The sequence below is a fragment of the Camelus ferus genome, chromosome 6 (assembly GCF_009834535.1).
Source record: "Camelus ferus isolate YT-003-E chromosome 6, BCGSAC_Cfer_1.0, whole genome shotgun sequence".
NCBI lineage: Eukaryota > Metazoa > Chordata > Mammalia > Artiodactyla > Camelidae > Camelus > Camelus ferus.
This window is the reverse complement of record NC_045701.1, coordinates 6,747,075-6,770,394: the sequence shown is the minus strand read 5'-3', so window position 1 is coordinate 6,770,394 and position 23,320 is coordinate 6,747,075. Positions and strand designations below refer to the sequence as shown.

Below are 23,320 nucleotides of genomic sequence, written 5' to 3'. Positions count from 1 at the left end.
CAGAAAATAACAGTGACACCTTTTTCACCTGTAAGGAATGATTTCCCACAGATCAATCACCACAGAAGACATTTTATAAGTTATTAAAGAATCATCTACAAACCATGTCAAGAGGCCATAAGGCTTTATGGGTGAATCCCTTCAAACACTGAAGGAACCACATCACATCAGTCTGCTGTCACATAATTTGTTTCAGAACATAGAGAAAGCTGAAAAGCTATGCAGTTTTTTAAAATGAAGGAAGTATGACCCTGAAACCTAAATTTAATACACATAACCCTCCCCCCCAACCTATGGCTCAAGAACACTAATCAATGCAGGCCAAAAAATACTTAATAGAATTGAACAAATTCAACAGCAACTACAATAATTATCCTCTGTAATCAGATAAACTATCCAAGAATAAATGAGTGATTTAATATTAAGAAAACTATCACTATAATGAATAACATCAATAGAGCAAGGGACAAAAACCATGTCAATGAATACTGAACAAGCCGTAGCTAAAAATTTTTAAGAATATTTCATAAAACTGGGGATAGAAGGAGCCTTAATATGATCACTGTCCACTGCACTTAGCCATGAACAATGTTAGTTAGTTAGATGTGCTCTCAAATCATTCTGGCATAGGTTTGTAGTCTGGCTATACATTTTCTGCCTATGAGATGTTTAACAGATTACTTAATTTTTCTGCCCTGTTTCTGTCTATAAAATGGGCATTATAACTTCTTATCACATAGGGTTAGTGTGAGCATAACTCAAGGGATGCACATTAAGTGCTTAGAACAGAATGTGGAACTTAGTCATATTCTTAAGAGCTACAGTAATGTTTGTATGAAATGCAATTTAATACATTGTACACTGTATTTGCACATTGTTGTTGATAAACTGTACAAATGTATAAAACATTTTTAACAAATTCTACAATGATGATAATAATAATGAATAATAGTAGCGATAACAGTAAAAGTGATGAACATCAGAATTTGCTTGTGGAGATACTTCTCCCCTACACCCTAAATACGCCCACCTGAGGCTCTTCTCCCAGGTGATTCTAATACATATTGAATGTTGAGAATCACTAGATGAGAGACATTCCTAGAAAAATTAGAAATAAGAGAATATAAAATATCACCAAATTGTTGACTGTTGTTCTGAAAGATCTAGGCCATGCAGCAGTCATGAAAGAGAAGTGAGCGGTGTAACTCTAGTTGAGGAAGACACATTTGTTCTTTTCAGGCGGCCTTTCAATAAAGGTAGAGAATTCAAGATAACCAAGACACTCCCTCAAGATGAGCCTGCTTAGAATTAAGAGGAGGATTCAGGACACTGGTCAGATACAAGACGAATACATTTTTAAAACAGAATAGCTTTCCAACAATATCAACTTAGACCATACAACCATATGTAGGAAAACATCCATTCGTTACAGTGTTAAACGCACGCACATAGTACCTAGAAGTAACTCTGCGAGAAATGTGATATATATGAAGGAAAGGCTAATGCTTCATCTGGTGACTCAAAAGAAGAGCTGAATACAGAGAAGCACAATGGTTCTAGAAGAGCGGGCTAAATATTGTAATTTGGGAGGCACTCCTTACAGGCTTAATGCAATCCCAATAAAAATACTAATGAATTTTTTTTTTAAATAAATGATTCGGAACCAATTTGAAGACTAAATGTAAGGGAATAAACAGCCAGGAGCTTGACATCCAACAGGTACTTAATAAACACAGCCCACTTCCTCTTGCCACTCAGCAAAGTTCTGATGACTCCGACCATGGTGACTGCCTTTAATGCTGATAATTACCAATCACTTGGCACTTACTGTACAATTTTTGGCAGTTCTACCTGACACTGAATTTTTGGTTAATTTACATTATTGGGTCATTATCTCTCCAAAAGAGATTATAAACTCCTTGAAGTCAAGGACTAGGTTTATGTATCTTTGAACCAAATACTTAATGCACACTAGTCATCTACAAAGAACTGGGAATGCCCTAGAAATAGCAGACTATAGCACTGTTATTAGCTCTCACTACAGAATAAAATAAAGCACGGTTAGTCACAGGTGAGGAAGGCCCACTTTGGGGCTGCCCGAACATCTAACTGCCAACCACACTCACTGCTGGAGAGAGCCTCCTCTCAGCTAGAGCAATTGCTGCTGAAGAGCATGTTGGCTGAGGAACCACTTCATTCCTAAAATATGCCAGAGCTGATAAGGAGCTGAGGTCAGCTCAGTAGTCCAGTGAGGATTCTTGCAAAATAGGGGTAACTAATTAGAAGAAAGACATGTGTACTTAACAGCAGTCGATAGCCTAGGAAGCCAAAGGAATGAATGAATTCCCCAATTCCCAAAGCTTCAGAGCAAAATACTCCAGAATCATGTTCTGAGTAGGCCTGGCAGATTCTCAAAGTAGAGTGGCTGCAAAATACTCATTTGATATTTTAAGCATATTTCATTTGCTTAAATTTGTAAAAATTTGTAGAAGTTGAGGAGAAGATACTGTTAGGAAGTAACAGTGGGGAACATAAGTATTAAATCAGTGCGCAGTTTCCAAGAACCATGAGTAAGCAAACCACTCCTTGACTTCCACTGGATGTCATTTTACCTAAATATATGCAGGGGATATTAATACTATACTTGTGTTTACTTTCACAACCACCAGGCCTGTGTGAAAATCAGCTTCACAGCCAAATAAAGTGAAAAAATGACAACTCCAAGAACACAGAAACCACTTTGCAAGTTTTGCTGGCATAGTCCGTGTAATCTCCAGAAAAGATATCTTATACATTTGTACACTGGCTGCCTACTCTACCTCCTTCTCAAGCCCCCATTTACCATTCTGGGGAGGGGGCTTACTAAAATGCCAACACTCAAGTCAGACAAATGTCTCCAGCCTTCAAAACTTGTCCATTGTTCCAGCTGGTACTAACAAGTGGGTAAATCTCACCCATAACCCAGAGCTCCAAATTTCTGAGCAGCACTGAGATGTTTCAGAGCACCCAGTCACACCTCCCCGCCCCAGATGGAGATGGGTTGCGGGAGCAAGCCCCCACAGGAGGTCAGCTTCAACATGACTGACTCAAGTCACTGTGGCAAAGGATCAGCTGCTGCTGCTAATAAGACAGGCCTGCCGTCTCTGTGTCACCCCCAGGTTCTCAGGCAGCTTGGACGGCTATGACAAATGTAAAGATACTGAAGACGTGGCCTGCCCTTTACCATAACTTAAAATATATTTGAGAAAAAAATTCACAGACAAAGCACATGAATTAAATGGTAATTAAAGAGAACAAGCAAAACTGTCAAAGTTATATAATACTTATTAGACGACAGATATTTTCCAGATTTACGCTGCAGACAGTAACTGTAAAGGAAACCCAGGGGACAGGGACTGCACTGTGGATGGCCACACTACTATTTGATCCCTCTGTGTTTCAGTTTTCTCACCTGTAAAATGGGAATAATAACAGTATCTACCTTGAAGGCTGAGTCAGATAATGGATGTGAAGCAGCATCTGGTATATGGGAAGGGCTCAATCAAATATTAGCACAAAAAATAAGCAATCAAAACAACCTGACCTCAAAAGATAGGTCACTTGGAAGCAGTCGAAAGAGGAATAGACAGTGCTGATTAGATGATGCCTGGTGGGAGACAGCTGAAGTCAGTCTCTGTTTCCTTACATCTCTCACCTAAGGTCCTGGTTATTTACTATAAACCTCCAGGATTTTGAGGAATTTTAGAGACCACTAACATTCACTGGGCCTTTTCCATGGAATTCGACGGGGAGGAAACCACATCTTTGCTTCCTGATTTTTCATTGAACACATTTTGGGCTCAACACACCACCATTAGAATAACATTCCAAATATTCAGAAAGCCCAAGCTGAAAGACCAAAATAACTGCCTGACCCAGAAGAAGGGAGGGCACCGTAGAATTTTCATGAAAACAGACTTAAGAGTCTCTCAGACACTCAAAAGAGTTGTGTCCATAACACATCATTGAGAAGGAGCTTTTCAATTAAGTGAAAACTTGAGCCAATCTAAATGTTTGGAATGGTGTAGACAGCTCCCCCCCTTCCTACCCCTCCCTTGTACGCACATTACCCTTTCCCCCATTATTTTCATATTATTTCATTTTCATATTGCTCAGCAAATAATGGGTGGAAATTTTGGCTCCACTGATCAGATGTTTGGCACTATACAGCCAGAGCCAATAAACAGAAAACAACTCATTCAAGAAACATTCTAGCCAAGGAAGGGCCATAAATGGGCCATTTCACTATCATCTGTAAGGACTCCCAAATCCCACATTTCTACATATGATCTGGCAATTATGGCTACAGATTAAGGAGTTCAAAGCAATTTCTGCCGTTCCAGGTGCAAGCATGGTTGTTTAATTGGTGTCTGTAGCTTAGGAGGAGGGAGTTTATTGGACTCTTTCTCTGCTGCCTCCCCAAACCCAGCTGCAAAATCTAAACTCCCTGGCAAAACAACTTCACACCTCAGAATAAAGATTCAGGGAAATATTTAGAGGCGTGAAGAGAGAGCTCACTCTTGAACAGCAGCTCTGAGGAGGGAGGCAAGGGGCAGCCAGGATGTCCTTCGGCTCCACGTTTCTGGAGGACACGTTTGGCCGCAGCACCAGATTGCCAGGCTGGCAGAAGTTCCCGGCGAGCGCTGCGTCCTGCCTTCTTGGGGCGACCTGTGACACTTTTTCTTCTCTCACGCCACGGGGTGGGAGGCATGTCAGAGAATCTACAACCAACATAAAAGTCAATTTTTATAATCACTTCTGTGCCGAGTGGCCCACTTTCCCCCTTGCACTCGGGGACTTCATCCCGTTAAGGAGAGGCAGCAGAAGAGGCACGTGCTGTTCAGCCACCGGTGCATCTTCAGGCAGTGACTGTGAGAGGAGAGGGGCTCGCAGGCCAGCCTGCAGCTCCCTCGCGGCCACCATCCTGGGTTCTTACAGGTCACCTTCAAGCAGAAGACTAGAGATAAATGCCTCTCTTTTTCATCTCAGGGTACAATTCTTACTACAAAGAAAGTGCACTGATACAGCAGGACCATACTCTTAACTAAGGCATTTTTCTTTTATGAAGCAACAGCTAGACTGGGGCTCGGCAAACTCTGTATTTCTCCAATCACAGTTAGTTGAGTCCCTCATCATATCTCCCTTGGATGACCATAGCCCTTTCCGATCTGTCTCACTGTTTACCAGCCTCTTGTCATTCAGTGCACCCTTCACACCAATACCAGAGTTGCCTAAGAGGCAGTGTGAACATCTGAGCCCTTTGCTCCAGTAATAGCACCCCACTGCTATGGAATGAAAGCCAAACATGGGTTTTTTTTTTAAATTCTTTTAATTGAAGTATAGTTGATTTATAGTGTTGTGTTAGTTTCTGGTGTACAGCACAGTGATTCAGTTATATGTGAGTGTGTGTATATATATATATATTCCTTTTCATATTCTTTTTACTATAGGTTATTACAAGATAGTGAATGTAGTTTCCTGTGCTATATACAGTAGGACCTTGTTGTTTATCTCAAACATGGTTTAATGAAAGATCTGACCTATGGATGTCTCTGACTCTACCCTCTCTTCTCCTGTACTCTACCCTCAACAGTTTGACAAAAGCTATTTTGAATTTCTATTTCTGGAAGGTGCTTGAACATGTTTAAGCTTTTACAGATTCCATATTCTCTATTTCTGCTTAGAGAGTTGGTACACCTCTTCAAAAAGTCACCTCCTCTATAAGCCTTCCCTGATAACCCTTAGACCTAGATGGTTAGTTTCTTCTTACTTTGTGCTCCCAGAGCTCTCATTACCCATTTCTATCACAGTAGTTGTCTTGCGGGATTTGAAAGACTGGAATTCCAGAAGGGCTCCCCCTTCTGGAATGAGTTATAGTCCCTTTTCTATCCTCTGGCACATACTGAGCATTCTAAAAACGGCCAGTGAAAAAAAATGAATGAGAGAGTGCATACTAGCTGATTAAGAAGTCCTGGGCTTGTATTTGCATTTTCCTCAGTGTCTCCACTCGTGGACAGTGCTTTGCCCTCAGTCACAGTCTCATGGGTGTGTGCCACTGAGCCAAGCATTTGGGCTGACAACCAGACTTCAGGTGCCTGTTCCTGATGGTGGGTGAATTTCAGCACATAACCACCAGCCCCATGACTGAACTGTCCAGAACACAGCTCCACGACGGTAAGGATGTGGCCCTGCCATGGGGCCGGTTTACAGTGAGTGCTCACCAAGAAGGAGAACAGAGGGAAACGAGGTGAGGGTCAGTGTTACCTGTGCGCTGGAATCACCCATCGGCTCAAACTGAACTTCCCAACGAGGTATGTGTTCAAATAGACTACCACTCCACGTCTCAGAGGGTGGTAGCTCTGTTTGTTAGACTTTGAAAATGACCTACTCCTCCAGAAATACTGGTGCAGGCAGCCTACCTGTTGCGGACAAGATTTACCATCTGTGAAGATCCCCCTGTATCAGGTGGGTCCTTCCTTTTCTTAACCTCTCCCGGTATACATGTTGCCAGTTAATTATAATACAGTTCTCTGTGTGTTTTAATCTTGTTTTACCACCTGAGTAGGTGCCAGTTTGGATACATCGTTTCCTTGTTTTGTTTTTTTTTTTGATCCCATAGTGAGCAGCCACATGCCAAGCTCAGTAGGTGTTCAACCACTTCTTGATAGATCGAAATCTGAAGGGCTTGCAAGTGTGGAGGGATTAAATGCATGTGTTAACATAACAACTAGCACCAGGACTCCTCTTAGGAAAGGAACTAACCGCACTGAGGAAAATACATGATTGGGCTATTTGGCAGTGAAACCACAAAGCCTCAGCCTCGGACAAGGTCTGGAAAGAAAAGGCAGAACTGGAAGACAAGGGCAAATTAATTGAGCTTCACAGAAAGTGAGAGGATTTCCTTTTCTTTCTTAGAGGAAGCAGGGAGTATGGGAGGGAGAAAGAGGTCCCTCCCCTGTGGTGCCCTCCATGTGGCCCCTCCAATCTGGTGCCTAGGTCAGCAGGGACGGATTTGCAAGTAGCAGAATTTCTCAGGACAAGTCTTTATGGTTTACTTCACTCTGCTCCTCAGTGTTTTAGGTCTGCCTCCCACACAAAGGCTCTGTGCGAGGAAATCATACGTGTGATTGTTCATGGATGGAAATCAATGAGGAAGCTAAGGGCTGTAATGAGATCATCACAGGCCAGACCTGGATTCACAGACATGAGCTATCAATGAGGGAATTAACCTGAAATGAGAACTCGGAGGCAGACGTGAGGGGGTGGCCACAAGTCTTCTCCCCTTCATACTCTCAACCCCCAGATCCTGTGAGGACCTTACTACAAGTGGGGTGAGCTTAGTAGGATCTCAAAGGGCAGATACTGAAATTGACATGTGCATTTCACACGGATCGCAGGCTGTAAATCAGCGTGAACAAGGACACTGAGGCCTGGAGTGGGCAAGTAACTTGGCCAAGGTCGTTCAGCCCTTTGGTGAAGGAGCTGGGACCAAACTTTCAGGCTTTTCCCATACATGCGTCCCTCTTCCACTGCGTGCGGTGCTTGTGTCCTTAAATTGACCACAGGGGCCTAGAAACAGCGTCGTCCAAGACTGTGGCATTTGCTGCACTTATAATTGGAGAAATTTAGGTTACTGTCCATGCCAGCAAGGGCTATTGTTTATCTAAAGGCTGGGAGATCACATCTGTGCCGACTGGCCATCCGAGAGGGCCATCTGTCACTGGGGGGAATCCTAAGGGGATCTGGCACAAGAGGATGAGGGCCTGGGAACGCGCCGAATGGGGGATGCTGCTGGTAGCCTCCAGGCCTCAATTACCAAGAGCCTCTTCACCTTGCACCACCTTTCCTTGTCTGTTTCAGGAGCCCAAAGGGAGCACTTCACGGCTGCTGGTATCTCACATTAGCAGTTACAGAACACAGAAGGTCTGCTTCCACCAATCTCAGGACCAGCACCCGGGAGAGGCATCCCGAGGGAAGGTCCTCTCTGGGAGGCTGCCTCCTTCATCCATGCCCTTTATTCCCAGGTAACCAGGGTGGCTTAGTGGAATCTGTGAAATTCATTTAGTCCTTCCTGTCCACAAGGTTTCTCTCCTGCCACTGACATGGCCCTCCAGGTACAGAAAGGCATCATGAAGCTGAAATTGTGCTGAAACAAGGGGATGCTGCAGGTCAAGGCAGCCACAGGCTTAACAGTTAGCTCACAGCCACCAGGTCTGAGCAAAGCTGTCCTCAAAGAGCCAGAGGACCAGAGAGGGTGCAGGCAGCCTGTCTTCTCAGGGGTCTAGGAGGGCTGGGAGAGGAACCGCCTGCCCAGGGTTGATTACAGCAGAACCCAGAGCAGAGAGGAAGGTGAATGGAAACACTATGCAAACACAGCAGTCTGCTTTTGTCTCTTCTCACCAGAAGCCCTAAACATTTGATAACAACATCAAAACCGCAAATTTCTTTATCCCTGCTATTGTGTGAAGTGATGGCTTCAAGAAAGAGAGGTTAAGGAGATTTAGTCGAGGTCAGCCAGCAAATCAGTAAATCCTGGAAATGATTCAGCCTCTCTGCTCTCCTCCAACTACTACCCTTTACTGTTTTCTGTTGCTGTTCAAACACCAAGCTGTGTGAGCAAATAGAAAACGTTGCAGGTCCTTTCCAGTGGGAATGCAAACACAGGCTAAAAGCTATTTCCATTTTTGACTGGATGAAAATAACTTTTAGGCATTTTCTATCTTCTTTTTTTTTTTTTAAGCAATTGCCATGATAAAGCTTTGAAAGGGGGTCGGGAGGGAGGGAGTGTTTCTGAACCAGAAAATCTGTTCTGGGAGTAATCAGTTTTCTGTAGCAATAAGCAGGTCTGAAATTGACTTGTGTATCTCTTAGCCGCTAATGACCTATCGCAATGCAAGTTTGGATTTGGAAGAGTGCAGGAAGCACATGTTCGCTGACTTTTAGGAGAAATGAACTTGGAAACCTACTCACGACTGCCCTCTGATTTGCAGGGGATCTTATTCTAATAGTGATAAAGGTCTTTATCCCAACATCACCTACTTCCTGAAGTCTTCCCTGGACACCCCTCTCTCCCATTCCACATCCTCTTCCTAGCTTTATCTTTTTCTCTCTTCTTAACATTTATCACTCTTTAACACAACATATATGTTACTTATTTATCAGTGTCTAAAGTAGTGTGTATTTACTTATCTACCTTGTTTCTTATCTTCTCCCCTTGTAAAATCTAAGCTTCATGGTGGCAGTGATTTTTCTTGTTTTGTCCACTGTTTATCCCGGGGTCTAGAATAGTGCCTGGCACAGGGAGCTGCTCAAGTAAGACTTCCTGAATAAATGAATGTAAGGAAGATGATCAAAGTGATAAATAATCGAAATGCTTACAAAGGACCTGCTACGTGCAAAGCACTGGTAGCCCATTTAAACAAGTATAAACCATAATGCTTCCCTTGTGCTAGTTTGCCACGGCTGCCATAACAGCATACCACAGAATGGGCGCTTACAAAACGGAAGCTTCCTCACCGCTATGGGGCTAGACATCACAGATCAGGGTGTTAGCAGGTTTGATTTCTTCTGAGGTCTCTCTCTCTGGTCTGCAAATGGTCTCCTTCTCACAGTGTCTTTGCATGGTCTCCCCTCAGTCTATATGCACACCTTCCTGGTGTCTCTGTGTGTGTCCACATTTCCTCTTCTCGTAACACCAGTCAGACTGGATTAGGGCCCACCCTAACAGCCTCATTCTAATCACCTTGGTAAAGGCTGTATCTCCAAATACATTCTGAGGTACTGCAGGTTAGGGCTTCAACATATGAATTTTGAGGGGCCCATAACAACTCTCAAAAGGATTAAGGTATGTCAGGAAAATAAGATTTATTTCCTTGGATATTAAAAAAAAAATCATCAGGGAGAAAGAACACATTAAATTTAAGGAATATAAAAGATACAACTGCAAGATAGATAATGAAACAGTAGAGTGTAGTAGGTTTGCAGTAGCTCCTCCTCCTTATTAGGTATTGGGGAAATTACGTCTGCCTCTGAGCCCTGTTCCTCATCTGGGAAACGGGAGCAATAGAACTGATGAGGAGATTAAATGGGATGATGCATGCACCTTCCCAACAGCTCGGCAGGCAGAAGGTGTTTAGGAAACGCTGCCTACCTTCCTTCTTCCTTCTCTCCAAAAAGACTACATTCATTTTGGTGCCACATATTAACAGAAACACTGACAGCATTGTGAAGATTGCCTTTTCTAAGGAAGCTTTTTTTTCCCCCTAAACCGAAAAGTGATGGTATTTTTTTTCTGAGTATGAAACAATACACACTCATGTTAAAATTCAAACACTCTAGAAGGGAGGTAGAAAGTGAAGGAAACCCTGTAACTAATACCCTCCCCGGCAACAGGTAACCACTGTTTACACTTTAGTGAGTAGCTTTCAGCTTTTGTCCCTATTTTTATATAAACATATAATTTGTCTTACATGTAGAAGTAAAGTGATCTGTGATGGGCATTCTTCTATGCCCATATGTATAGATCCAGCCCACTGGTTTTCACATTTGTGTCTCATTGTGCTGGGGAAGGGGAAGGAGAAGAAGGGATGCTCGGGTACACAAAGTGAACTTTTTCTTTTGCTAGAACTGCCCAGAGCCTTTGACAAACAGAGGGACTATCCAAGAGGTTGATTCCCTAAGTGGTATATGCCTCTTACTAAATTATTGTGTCTCAGCTCTAAACCCATCCCATTCACTTGGTTTGCTGCGCTGGGACTGGACTCTGCTTTGCCGCCTGGCCCCCTGATATGCTCGGCACTAGAGGGCGCTGGTGGGGGGAAGACAGGGAGGTTGGAGGAGGAACTTCCTGTTGGTCTCTTGCATGTTTCACTCCTGGGTCACCCTCGCAGCTCTTCTTTGTGTTGGCAGCAGCAAGTGCTTCTCGTAGCAGCAGCTGAATCCATTTTGTTCTTCTTCCAACACTTGCAGAATCAGCCCCTTTGCATCTGAGATGCCAGCACCAGCCAGCTAGCTCTCCACCTTGGAAGTCTAGATCACAGACCCAAGGGGACCCCTCCTCCTTCAAGCTCAGAGTCTAGCACCTGGCAAGCTGCACCCCCTCCTCAGAGGTCTAAGTTTCAGCAGCGTGCTGTCCCTACTGCAAGCTTCTGTGATTTAACAGAACCAGCCCTATAATACCAGCTGGGCTGTTTAATAATATCAGTCCCGGGGGTGATTACTGCTTCTGCAGTTGCTACCTCTGTGATAACTTGGTATTTCTATTCTGCCTTCTCAGTTACTTAGTTAAAATTTTTCTGTCTTTATACTAACTTTTCTTCTGTTCAAATAATTGGTAGGTTTCTGTCTCCTGACCGACTTCTGACTGGTACATGACATTTCTGGACCTTATTTGACTATGTCCCTATCTTCACGGGACAGCTCAGAGGTCCAGCCTTCTGCCAAACATTCTTTGAGAAAGGTGGCTGTAAGCATTACTATTAAGTTAAAAAATACATACGATGATTAAGAAAGGCTTACATAGACTCAGTGAACCTCCCTGTACAAAAAAGGGAAGGTAGAGAAAAGGCTTTATATGGTACTGATTTCAATATGCAACCATCATTTTTCAGCAACTAGATCTGTCATTAGCGAAAAGACTTTGACAAATCACCAAGATGCACATTAAAAGTTAACCCTAAGGGGTTTTGTTTGAGCCAAGACTTGCAGATCTTGAACATTTCATCTTCATTTGAGTCTGTTTTATCATTTCTTAAAGTCTTTTAGTCATTTTGGCTTAATCATTTATCATGTTCTTTTTTCCTTAGATTTGTGGATTGGGACACCTTTTCTTTAAAATATAGTTTTCAACCCAACAAGCCATGAATATTCTTTCTCCACTTAACAAAGCTAATTAAATTCTCTTTCCTACAATAGTATTGATTCTTCCTGCCAACTTTTCCTTTAAAATATCCTCCACACTCATCGCTTCCTATTCATCTCAGCTGCCACACATTTCATTTGTGTTCTTTCTCTCCTGCCTGGCTCTCTACAAGAATCTCTCCACAAGTTTTCTAACCTCCAGCTGCTCCCTCTTCCAGTTCACCCTCCATGTCATTACCTGACTGATGTACTGAGTTTCGTAATTCTTCTGGACAAAACCCTTCAAAGGTTCCCACATGCCTGCATCTGCAACTTCCTTGCATGATGTTCAAGTTCTTCTCAAAGTGATGGTGGTGGTTTGATCTCCAGCAACTCAAGTTCCTGAATTTAATGCTTCAGTTAAACATGTTTACTCATTGTCCTCAAGTTGGATCTTTGCTTTCTTGCCTATAAGCAAGTAGGACAATTCATTTCATTGTCCCCTCAACACTGCCCTACCCGTTCTTACTCCTGTCCAAACATTATCAGAGATGTAACTCAACATCCTTTTCTAAGCAGTCATCCCTTACCAAGATTGCTGGTCTCTTACCTTCTCTGAACCCCCTGTAACTTTTAGTGTTTTCACCCCTAAATAAATACTACTAGCTGCCCACGCTATGACAGTCCTTACCTGGGTACTTTATTATCACTCATTCTCTTCGCAACTCTTCATTCTGTTTTGGATGAATAAATTGAGACTCAGATTGGTTAAGAGTTTCCTAAGGTCATGCAGCTTATTAACAGGAGTTGTCAAGAGTAGAGGCTTCTTCCTTCAACTCTCCCATGCTGTTTTATCCACTGATGTTCAAGTCAGAAGAGCCGGGTTTAGCCCAGGTTCTGTCACTAACTGGCAGTCAAATCTTGCATGGATCACTTCACGTGTCCTATCTTTGTTTTCTCACCTCCAAGGCCCCTTCCATCACTAATGTTCAGAGAGCCAGTTCACAAAGCTCATGGATTCCAATTAAGCTCTTCTAGATAGGAGAGAAGATCTCAGACAATCCTGCCTGGTGTTTTCATTGGGCCTTTAAATCCCAGGAAGAGGGGTCGGGACACTGAAGCCATGACTCTTTGCAGGATGCTTGGAGGCATCTTGTCATATTGAATTAAGCGTGTATCTTTATTTAGAAACTCCAGAAATTTTACAGGAAGAGTTTGTTAGAAGCGAGTTTAAATGATCAAGCTGCCACAGAATCACAGATGAACAAAAGTGTGGAGAGTTCTTTTTTACTCTTCATAGCAGAAGGGTTTTGCCTTTTCATTTTGTGGGCCCCACGGAAGAGCAGACACTTCTCCTTTTTCAGACAGGAGTTTTCGCTCAGCAGTTGCCAGAGTGTGCTGGGCCTGACCCCATGGAGAGTGCCAGGTGGCTGGAGAGCCCCAGCCCTTGCTCGAACAGACATCCTGACCCTTGGCCTTGCAGGGTGAGAGGACACAGCACTGAGAGAGCGCTGGGCACATTGAAATAGGAAGCCAGTATAAGGACAGGGCTGTTTTACTCACAGACACAGAAAACAAACGTATGGTTACCAAAGGGGAAGAGGGGAGGGATAAATTGGGAGTTCAGGATTTGCAGACACTAACTACTCCTACTGTATAGCACAGGGAACTATATTCAATAGCTTGTAATTACCTATCATGAAAAAGAATGCATACACAGGTAGAACTCAATCACTATGCTGTACACCAGAAAACAACACAACATAGTAAATCAACTATACTTCAATTTTAAAAATAAATAAACTAATTAATTAATTAATTAAAAAAATAAAGACAAGACTGTTTAAATCTCAAAACCATGATTAAGTTGAATTCCTCAGCGTATTTACCTTAACCCTAGCTGTGGAGAGAACACGGACTTAGGAGTTAAGCAGACTTTAATTACAACCTGGCCCTTGTCATTCACCTCTTTGAGCTTTTGTTTTTTGTTTTGTAAAATGAGGGTTACATCATTTATTTTATTGCATTATCTTCTAGAACTCGGGGAAATGAGGAGGTAGGGAGGCATTCTCCAAAGTAGGAACTCAACAAAGGCTCCTTTCTCTCCGTGTCTGCACCTTAAATAGTTAGTCAAATGCAGCCACTAAGCAATGTGTATCTCCAAATGCAAACCGAGGTGGGAGGTGGGTACCTGGATGGTGTGTCTAAGAAAAAGGCCACGGGAACACTATCTATCCCACTGTGTACATTTTCTCCTCATTTGAATATCCCATTTGTCAATCTTGCAAGAAAAGGAAAAAGAAATCAGTCATTGTTTGGGCGATTTCATGCTTTCCCCTGCATCCTGCTTCTGGAGGTAAATCCTAAAAGAGTCAGCAGGGCACTTCTCAGCGCTGCCCCCACCAATCCCAGGAAGCCGGCTCCTCCAGCGCGCTTTTAAGTGCTCGCATGACTAATGAAGTGTGACATGGCTGAGATCTGCTAGGCTGCTCTTCGGGAGCGTACATTCTAGCTGACAAAATATGGCTAAATTTAGCTGCCTTTAGACAACAAGCGTCTTCCAAACAAAGAGGGCCTCAAAGGCGAGAATGAGCCGTAACACGTCCCTGTCCTAACACGGATTTGCCGGGCCTCTCAACGGCGCCCCAGCCCTTGGCACAGGGATGCACGAGATCTCGAGCAGTATCTGAGCTGTACTAATGGTGACAAAGTGACCACCAGGTCAGGTGTTCCTCTTGTGGCCTCTGACCCAAGAGTTGTTACCAAGGTGGGGTAAGAGGTGTGTTGTGCAGCAGACAGACAGTAGTCACAGCATTTGAAGCCCTGGCAGCACTGTCTGTGTGCTGCTCTGTGATCTGACCACTGCCCTCTGCAGCCTCCAATCGTAACACAGGCCTGGAGGAGAGCCCGGAGGCCGTCTAACTTAACACACCTATTCCATGACCCCCAAGGCCCAGACAGGGGGAGCAACTTGCCCAGGGTTCCACAGCCAGTGGGCGGCTGATCTAAAGCAGGAAGGCCAAGCTCTTAACTCTCGGTCAGCTTAAAACTGCTCCAAAGGAAAGAAAGTGTGGGAATTTTGCCAGGACATATGGGAGGCACTTTGTGGAGAAGAATTGTATGTTGCTAAAGCATTCTAAGAGCTAAAACCGTCTCCCTTCCAGCCTAAAGTCTGTGTAGTTGGATCCAAAACACTGTGAATGCATTTGGCACGGATCACAAAGACGACACTGACCTTGCTGTGGCACGCAGGGGGACTGAGGGTGATAGGGGGCATTCCCTGGGTTCAGCCAGAGACCCAGCATCAGCCAGTCAATCGTAGGCTCAGACTCAGAAGCTCAAAGGAAGAGAGCCACGGTCCCTGCTGGTGTCAGCTAGCAAAAGAAGCTGCCACAGAAAGGAAATAGAAAGGAGCCTGCCAGCCGATGGATAGAATCTGAGATCCAGGCACATCCTCCGCACGCCGGGCATTACTTGTTGGCCCTTGCATCATCCTCAGCCTCTTCCGTGCTCTCCCCGAGTCTCAGGGAGTGATGGCTGGGATCTGCATGTCCCAGGTTCCTGGGCCAGCAGGGTTCCTGCTATAGTTTAGGTTCTGCCTGTGACAGGTACTTAAATGAGTGTTGGAAGAGAAGCAGAAGTTACTTATTCTGGGAGCGCTGGTGAACATATGGTTTTGGCCACATGCTATCAGTGGCTTCCATGTTCCTCTGACTGTCAGGGGTTGCACCGCCAGCTGTGACCATTGGCTGCAGTGGTTTTCTACAGTTTCTTGACCTCTGGGAGGTGGCTGTCACTTCCTGATTCTCAGAATCACAGCTATGGGGGGAAAGCTGAAAGCTAGTGGCTGCCCGCTTGCTTTAACTTATGCAGCCAGTTCTTCCTAAGGTTTCAAAAGCACCTGATTTCCTGTGTTAAGTCTTTTTCTGCTTGAAATGTCTAGAGTGGTTTCTGTCCTCTCGACTAACCACTGATTACCACGTTTAGTTATAATAGAACATACTTTATTGAACACTTCCCAAATGCCTTGACTCTATTTAGGCATCACCTCCCTCAACTTCACTATAATCTTGTAATTGTTTTCATTTTACAGATGGAAAAATGGAGGACTCAGTGGATAAGCTGGGTTCACCCACTCAGCAAACCCACTCAGCAAACTCAGCAAAATCTACACTCTTAGCCACTTTGCAAACTAACCTTCACTTTAGAATTACAGTCTGCCTCAGAAGAGCCATGCTTAAGGCCACCATCTGGGACAAGTTCAATCTCAAAGGAAAGAGAAACAAATCAGGTGTCAAAGAGAGAGAGTATGGTAGCCAGTCTTTGCCTCCCCCGTCTCTTACCCCATCTTCTGCAGCTGGTGAAATTCCACAAGCACGTGCCAAGCTTCCATGTACCTGACCCTCCACCTCATGTGACCTCTCTGCATAACTTGTCACCAGTGCCTGCACGATAGGGATTACTGCCCCCAGTCTGTGGGTGAGGCCGGCTCACATCTCCTCTGCACAGCCTTCTTTACCTGAGTGTCTACAGCTGCCCCAGTCAGAAAGAACACTTCCTTTACTCTACTGCCATTTGTGACAGGTATCTCAATCCACTCTGAATTAGGACAAGTTGCAGGTACGTTCCCCTCTCTCACTGGTCAGTTGTCAGGTAGCACCTTTAATTCACACCATAGCAGGACTTTGAAGGTGCCCCCTGGCTCTTTAATGGGACCTCCCTGCCAGCCAAACTCAGACCATCAGTATTTGGCTACACTATCCTCTAGCTCCCCTCCAAGCTCCCATTCGCTACTACCTCGTCAGCTTCTATTAACCTTCTGTGTGTGGCTCCTGACCACAGCTCTGATTCAGGTATGTGCTCACTTAGCTGTGGGTATCCTTTGCCTGCACCCGGTAATCGCCTGGTAAACACAAAATGGAGCTGGATCTATACCAGCAGATAACTCTCACCACTCTCGACAGTCGGGCTTGTCCTTTCCCAGAAATATTTCTAGCACTCACACGGTGCATTACTCCTCAACCCTGTCTCTGATGGCCAGACAGCCTTTAGGTTTCTCACTGACACCACAGTGACCCTTTCAAAGTAAAGATGCAGGAACTGTTTGTTGAATTGAAATAAAAGTGAATGTCCATAATTTGGAAGAGTCCTGAGAAATGAAAGAGTCACTGAAACTGACAGTTACCAAAGAAGAAAGAAGGTGTCGTCTGCCCTCGTAGGGGCAGTAGGGAGGTCAAGGAGGATGGGAATGGCCCAAAATGTATTTGAGAAGGTGTTTGTCCATTTGATTAGAGAATTCAGACAGAACAGATTAGACAGGATCCAAAAGAAAGAAGGAAGATACATGAAAAAACCCCGAGGTAGGGACCACATGGGGCTTTATGAAGCTGAAAGGCAGACCCAGGGAAGCAATTGTCAGGGGATAAGTGTCAAGAAAAGGCTTTGTAGGGAAAGGAGAAGCACAGGAGGGAATGGGAGAGGAGAGAGCGAGTTCTCAGAAGACGGAATATAAAATAGGGACACAGGTCACAAGTTTAGGAAACAGATTAAAAGGGAACAGAGATGAATAAAAAAAGAAGAAAGATGATGAAAGAGGGGGAGGAAGACAACTACAGATTCCACTAGGCATTAGAATGGCCGGGAAGATCACTGAAAAATCCTTCATATGTGCAAAGTGAGTGATATGCATACTAGGAGATGCCTGTCAGTGCTCTGAAGTTTCAGACTTTCAGAGACGTATCTGGCACTCTCATGATAGGCTCGTCAAGCTGTGCCAGGGTAAGTGTCAATAACAAACAGACCCCAAGTCTCACTGGCTTAAAACAACGACAGTTTATTTCTTGTTTGCACTATAGGTCCGTCATGGTTCAAGTGATTCTCTGCTCTACACTGTTCTCACTTAGGGACCCGGACAAAGGCGGCTGCGTCTCTCTGAGTGCATGAACACTGAGACAGGAAGAGAGAACACAGTGAATCTTGCACTGGCTCTTTTAAAGCTTCTGCCTGAGAGGGAAGCACCACATTCCATGGACCACCAGCCAGTCATGTGGCTATGGCGGCCATCAGAGGAGGAGGAAGTGTCATCCAGCTGTGCCCCTAAAAGAACTAGACCCATTTGATCAAGAGAATTAATGACTACAATGGAGTAAAGCCCCAAGTTCTCTACTTCCAGCTGCGTGTTTTCTTAACCAGGATCCATGCAGCCATGAAGTGGCAGAGCAGGAAGGGACCTAGGAAGGTATCTGGGCTCGCTTTCTGAATTTGCTGGTAGGAAACCTGAGCCTCAAAGACATGAAGTGACTTATCAAGGACTATCCTGCTTGTGGGACCCGAGCTTTCTGTGCTGTTTGTACCACAACAGGGCACAGATTCTATTAGCCTAATAACTATCTACTCATTTGAACTACCAGATTTACTTCCTTTTGCAACAGGCTTTTAATTACTAGTATAAGAAAAGGAAGAGGTTTTCTTGCCAAGTGCCTTGGTGCTGCCAAGTTCCTTACACCTTCAATAATGAATCCCAACCACGTAAATAAATAGAAGGCAACTAGAGTGTGAAAAAGAATTTGGGTAGCATTAGAAATGTTTGATGATACACATTATCATTTCTGCAAAACAAAGGATTATTTTTGGCCATTAGAAGGGGTATGCTACCTATTAGAAGGCCAATAGGCAATGAAAAGATGCTCAGCTTTGCTAATTATCAGAGAAATGTAAATCAAAACTACAATGAGGTATCACCACACACTGGTCAGAATGGCCATCATCAAAAAGCCTACAAAATAATAAATGCTGGAGAGGGTGTGGAGAAAAAGGAACCTTCCTACACTGTTGGTGGGAATGCAGTTTGGTGCAGGCATTATGGAAAAAAACTATGGAGGTTCCTTAAAAAACTAAAAATAGAGTTACCATATGATCCAGAAATCCTACTCCTGGGCATGTATCTGGAGAAAACTCTAATTCGAAAAGACACCTGCACCCCAATGTTCATAGCACCACTATTTGCAATAGCCAAGACATGGAAACAGCCTAAATGTCCATCAACAGAAGACTGGATAAAGAAGTTGTGGTGTGTGTGTATGTATACACACACACACACATATATATGAATGTGTATATATATATATACACGTATACATATACACGAATATTAGTCAGCCATAAGAAAGAATAAAATAATGCCATTTGCAGCAACATGGATGGACCTAGAGATCATCATTCTAAGTGAAGTAAGCCAGAAAGAGAAAGACAAATATCATATGATATCACTTATATGTGGAACCTAAAATATGACACAAATGATTTTTTTACAAAACAGAAACAGATTCACAAACATAGAAAACAAACTTACAGTTACTAAAGGGGAAAAGAGGGGGAGGGATAAATTAGGAGTTTGGGATTAGCAGATATAAACCACTATATGTAAAATAAATAACAAGTTTCTACTGTACAGCACAGGGAACCATATTCAGTACCCTCTAATAAACTGCAATGGAAAAGAATATGGAAAAGAATATTATACATTACTAAAATATATATTTATATATTACAGATTTTATCACTCACTTTTCTGTACACCAGAAACTAACACAACATTGTAAATCAACTACAGTTCAATTAAAAAAAGAAGAGGTATGCCTACCTATATACATGTGTATAGTTTTTAATATATATTTTCATCTATATATAATATTTCCAGAATGAGGCCTAAGAACTTGGCCATGGTAGGAGGGAACTTGCAGTCAGGGGAGAGACTCATTTTCCCATATGCTGTGCTATATCATTTGGATTTTTCTACCATGTGTGTATTACTTTTTTAATAAAAATAATAAAACAATAAAAGTAAGATTTTAAAAAGTAACAGATGTCAAAAAATGCTTGACGGGACTCTGCAGTATCTTTTAGAGCAACATGAAGTAGAGCAAGATGAGGAAAAAGACTAAAATGGAAGCAACTGACAGCACTTACCAGCAGGCAGTACATTTTTTAGCAAGTTGCAATGTATTTTTATGTCAGACAAGCATAATTTAAATATCATTAGGCTGGGAGAGTCAGGATCTGGGTTCAAGCCCCCACAATGTACTGCCATCTTTTGCTATTACTTTGGGAGGAAGTCACTTGCGCTGCTCTGTGGTTCTGGTTTCCTATCTGTTAATAGCCCAAGATTTGGGTTTCCTGTCCCAAGGTCCGCTGGTGCACCGGCCATTTCAGTTTTATTGAAGAGCCAGCACATGCAGTGGAAAGATCAAGGGCCTTGGAAACAGGACTCTGGTTTGCATTCTACACCACTCACTTATTAACTGTGAGACCTTAAGCAAATTACTTAATCTCTCTTCATTTTCGATAAGCTTCGGTAATGTCTGCCTTCAGAATTGCTGGGAAGAGGACCGAAATGCCAATATAGAGAACTCCTGGGACTGGCGGCCCTCAGAGATTTTAAATTCCCTTCTGAAACCATCTCAACAAACCAACTGAAAAGATCCCATGGCTGAGGACAAAAACTACCCATTTCTGGCATCTAATGCTTTCCTTTAAGTGAGTCTATGTTGACATAAACAAGGACGGAACAGGCCCAGACAGAAGCAGCGGCCTTCTGGTGATCAGAATCTTTAATCCAGAACACAAGGAGTGCCTGATCCTAGCCAGTATTCCTCCGCAGAGTTATCTCCACCAGCAACCAACATCTTAACAAAGCAACTCTATCACAAGAATAACAATTTTAGAGTTTATAAAATGTCTTTACACATCCTGTTCCATTAAACCCCCCAAACAAATTGTGACTCATTCACCCATTTATACAATCATCTATTCAATACATTTTTATTGACTGTCTACCATGTGCAAGAAGTGTACTGACAGATAAAAGAGCTACATTACCTCCCCTCAGAAATCCTACCATTTAACTGGGGGAGACATACACTACTCAAATAATTGCCCAAATAAATGATAAATTAGATCCAAGTGCTTTTCAGGCTGACAGGACAGTGTGTGCAAGCACCCTGCGGCAGAAAGGGAAGGGGTCATACGGTGAGAGGACAGAAAGATTCCAAAATGACACAGGCAGATCATGAGGTGACGGCCAGGAGACCCTGGAGAGCTGGGGTGGGGTGGGGTAGGCTTGGCAGTGTCAAGGGTGGATGTCCTTAGGAACTACAGACAACGAACATTTGCCAGGGGCTGAATGCAGAGTGCTGAGCTGACAAGGTACAGGAGAGAACATGCTGGCAGGAGGCAGGTGGAGGAGAAGTAGGACTGGAAGACATGGGTTAAATCATCTGTGCTTCCTGAGTGGAATTCAAAAAGCCTGAGGAAGTCACTGTCCTGTGTATGTCTCCAAAAAGCTCTACAGGGGAGGGAGGAGCGAGGAGGAAAGGAAGGGCAAGGTTCATGAGCCTTATTTCCAAGGTAGAGCGGAGGAAGCTATGCAATGCTTGGGGGAAGATGGTGACTTGGTAGCTTTTCTTTAATGAGAAATTCATGGCTTCAGTACTTTCCTTGATACTCATGTCTCTTCTCAGTTCTTTCTCCTAACCCACAGACACCCACAGACATTACTGTTGACGGCCTTTGGAAATTGTCCCAGCCCCCTAGAAGCCAGACAGTAAACTAAGTTGATCTGCAATTGTGGGGAGCATCTTGACCTGGGGGTACTCCACAAATTCAAGACTGCTGAAATCCCTGTCAACATTCTATCAGGGAGAGCGGGCTGTGAGTCTTGAGATAATCACTGGAAAAGACAGTGGTCCTCAAGCCTGGTTACCCATTAGAATCAGCTGGTGACAATTAAAAAAAGAAAACTGTGATTGGGCTCCCATCACATCAGAGCCTCTGGAGTGAGGACCAAGCACTGGTGCTTGCTTAGCGCTCCCAGGTCCGCCACAGTGGAGAACCACTGACATGGTTCTGCGTCCAAGTGCTGGGTTGTTGATTATGTGAACCTGGGAAAGTCTCCCCTGTCTCTGGACCTCCGTATTCCTATCTGTACATGTGAGGAGCCATTCCTGGTGATCTCAAAGGCCTCTACCAGCTGTCACAGTCTGGGACTCCAGCTCCACTTTAGGAAGCATGGCTGTACTCACCATGAGTCCCATCCCTGCCTGGGTCCTACTGGTCCCTCCCCCAGGTGCCTCCCCCAACTCAAGGCATGGCATCATGGAAAGAGCACTGAGCCTGGAGTCAGGAGACCAGTTTTCCAGTGCACACACACAAGGTGTTAGCTGACCAACACAGAAAACATGACTTGAACTCTTTAGACCTCAGTTTGCCACATCTGTTAGACGGTGTTCACGCTGACCTTTCTCAGCACTGAACACAGCAAGATGGACCAGATGGTCCCTGCAGGACCTTCCAGCTCAGAGAGTCTCTGAGAATCCCAGACTGGACAACTGAATAACATTTAAAGAAAAACAAATAAAAACAGGCAAACCAGGGTTCCCTGGGATGAATATTCTATGGGCTTCGATGCTTTACGATCCTCTCATAGTACAACTGTTCTTACCAGCATGATGCTCTTCTGACCTGTGACAATCTCAAAACCTGCCAGTTTCTGAAGGAAACTGAGAGCAACTGGGACTTTAGAATCCATTTTGATCTGCCTACAAGTCTCCAAGGGGCTGGTAACCGTAGCCGCATGGAAGCAAAAGCATCATTATGGCTGTTGGTAGGGCAAGGTCACCATCAGCAAGGAGGGGACAAGAGGAAAGTCCCACATCAGCGGGATGCAAGGAATGGTCCCACCTGATAGGCCTCTGTTATGCTGTGGACTCCTGAACTCCCTCCCTCACCTGAGCTCCATATTTAACTACCCCGTATCTGTTTTACTAAAAGGGCATTACCATCTCATGGCATTAGGAGTTGGCCAAGAAGCACCCCTCTCCATTACCTTGTCATCAAGGTCTATAAAATCTCTTGCTGAAGTATCTCACCTGTCCACCCCTCCTCCATCTCTAAGTCCTTCCCAATCAACTATGCCAGCCTCCTATCAGCTCTTCTTGCTAATCACTTCCCCTCAATCTATCCTGGCTGAATGACTTCCTTAGGACACAGTTTAATCACTCAGCCCCCTAAAAGGTCCTTATATCTAAAGAAATCACCCCTCATCTCTTTTTCATCACCCTCTTTAGTTCCTTCACAACATTTAGCACAGTCTGCTATTAGCCTCTTCATCTGTCTGCTCAGTTCCCTGCTGTCTGTCCCTCCACTAGACTCAGCGCCATGAGGACAAGGTCCTGGTCTCTTGTACTCATGTGAAGTCTCAACATTTAGCACAGTATTTGGCACGTGGTAGTCCCCCAACAAATATTTGTTGAGTAAATGAATAAATGAAAGCTCATTGGGTAAAATCCAAATGTTGTAACCTTGCATGCTAGCCCCATCCCCCACTGTGTGTCCTGAGCCCACCTCCATGGCCGCGGTCCCCCATGCCCTATAATAAGTACGTTTC

The 23,320-nt window shown here is 44.0% G+C and overlaps 1 long non-coding RNA gene across 1 annotated transcript in view; it reads left to right on the top strand.

Moving 5' to 3' along the window:
* The window catches only part of LOC116664077, a 42,506-nt gene extending 23,894 nt beyond the window's left edge, over positions 1-18,612 (top strand). Inside the window, exons 3-4 of the long non-coding RNA XR_004320410.1 lie at positions 7,900-8,063; positions 17,733-18,612. This is a non-coding gene — a long non-coding RNA (uncharacterized LOC116664077). The remainder of the gene's footprint in view (positions 1-7,899; positions 8,064-17,732) is intronic.
* Positions 18,613-23,320: the final 4,708 nt, after the last annotated feature.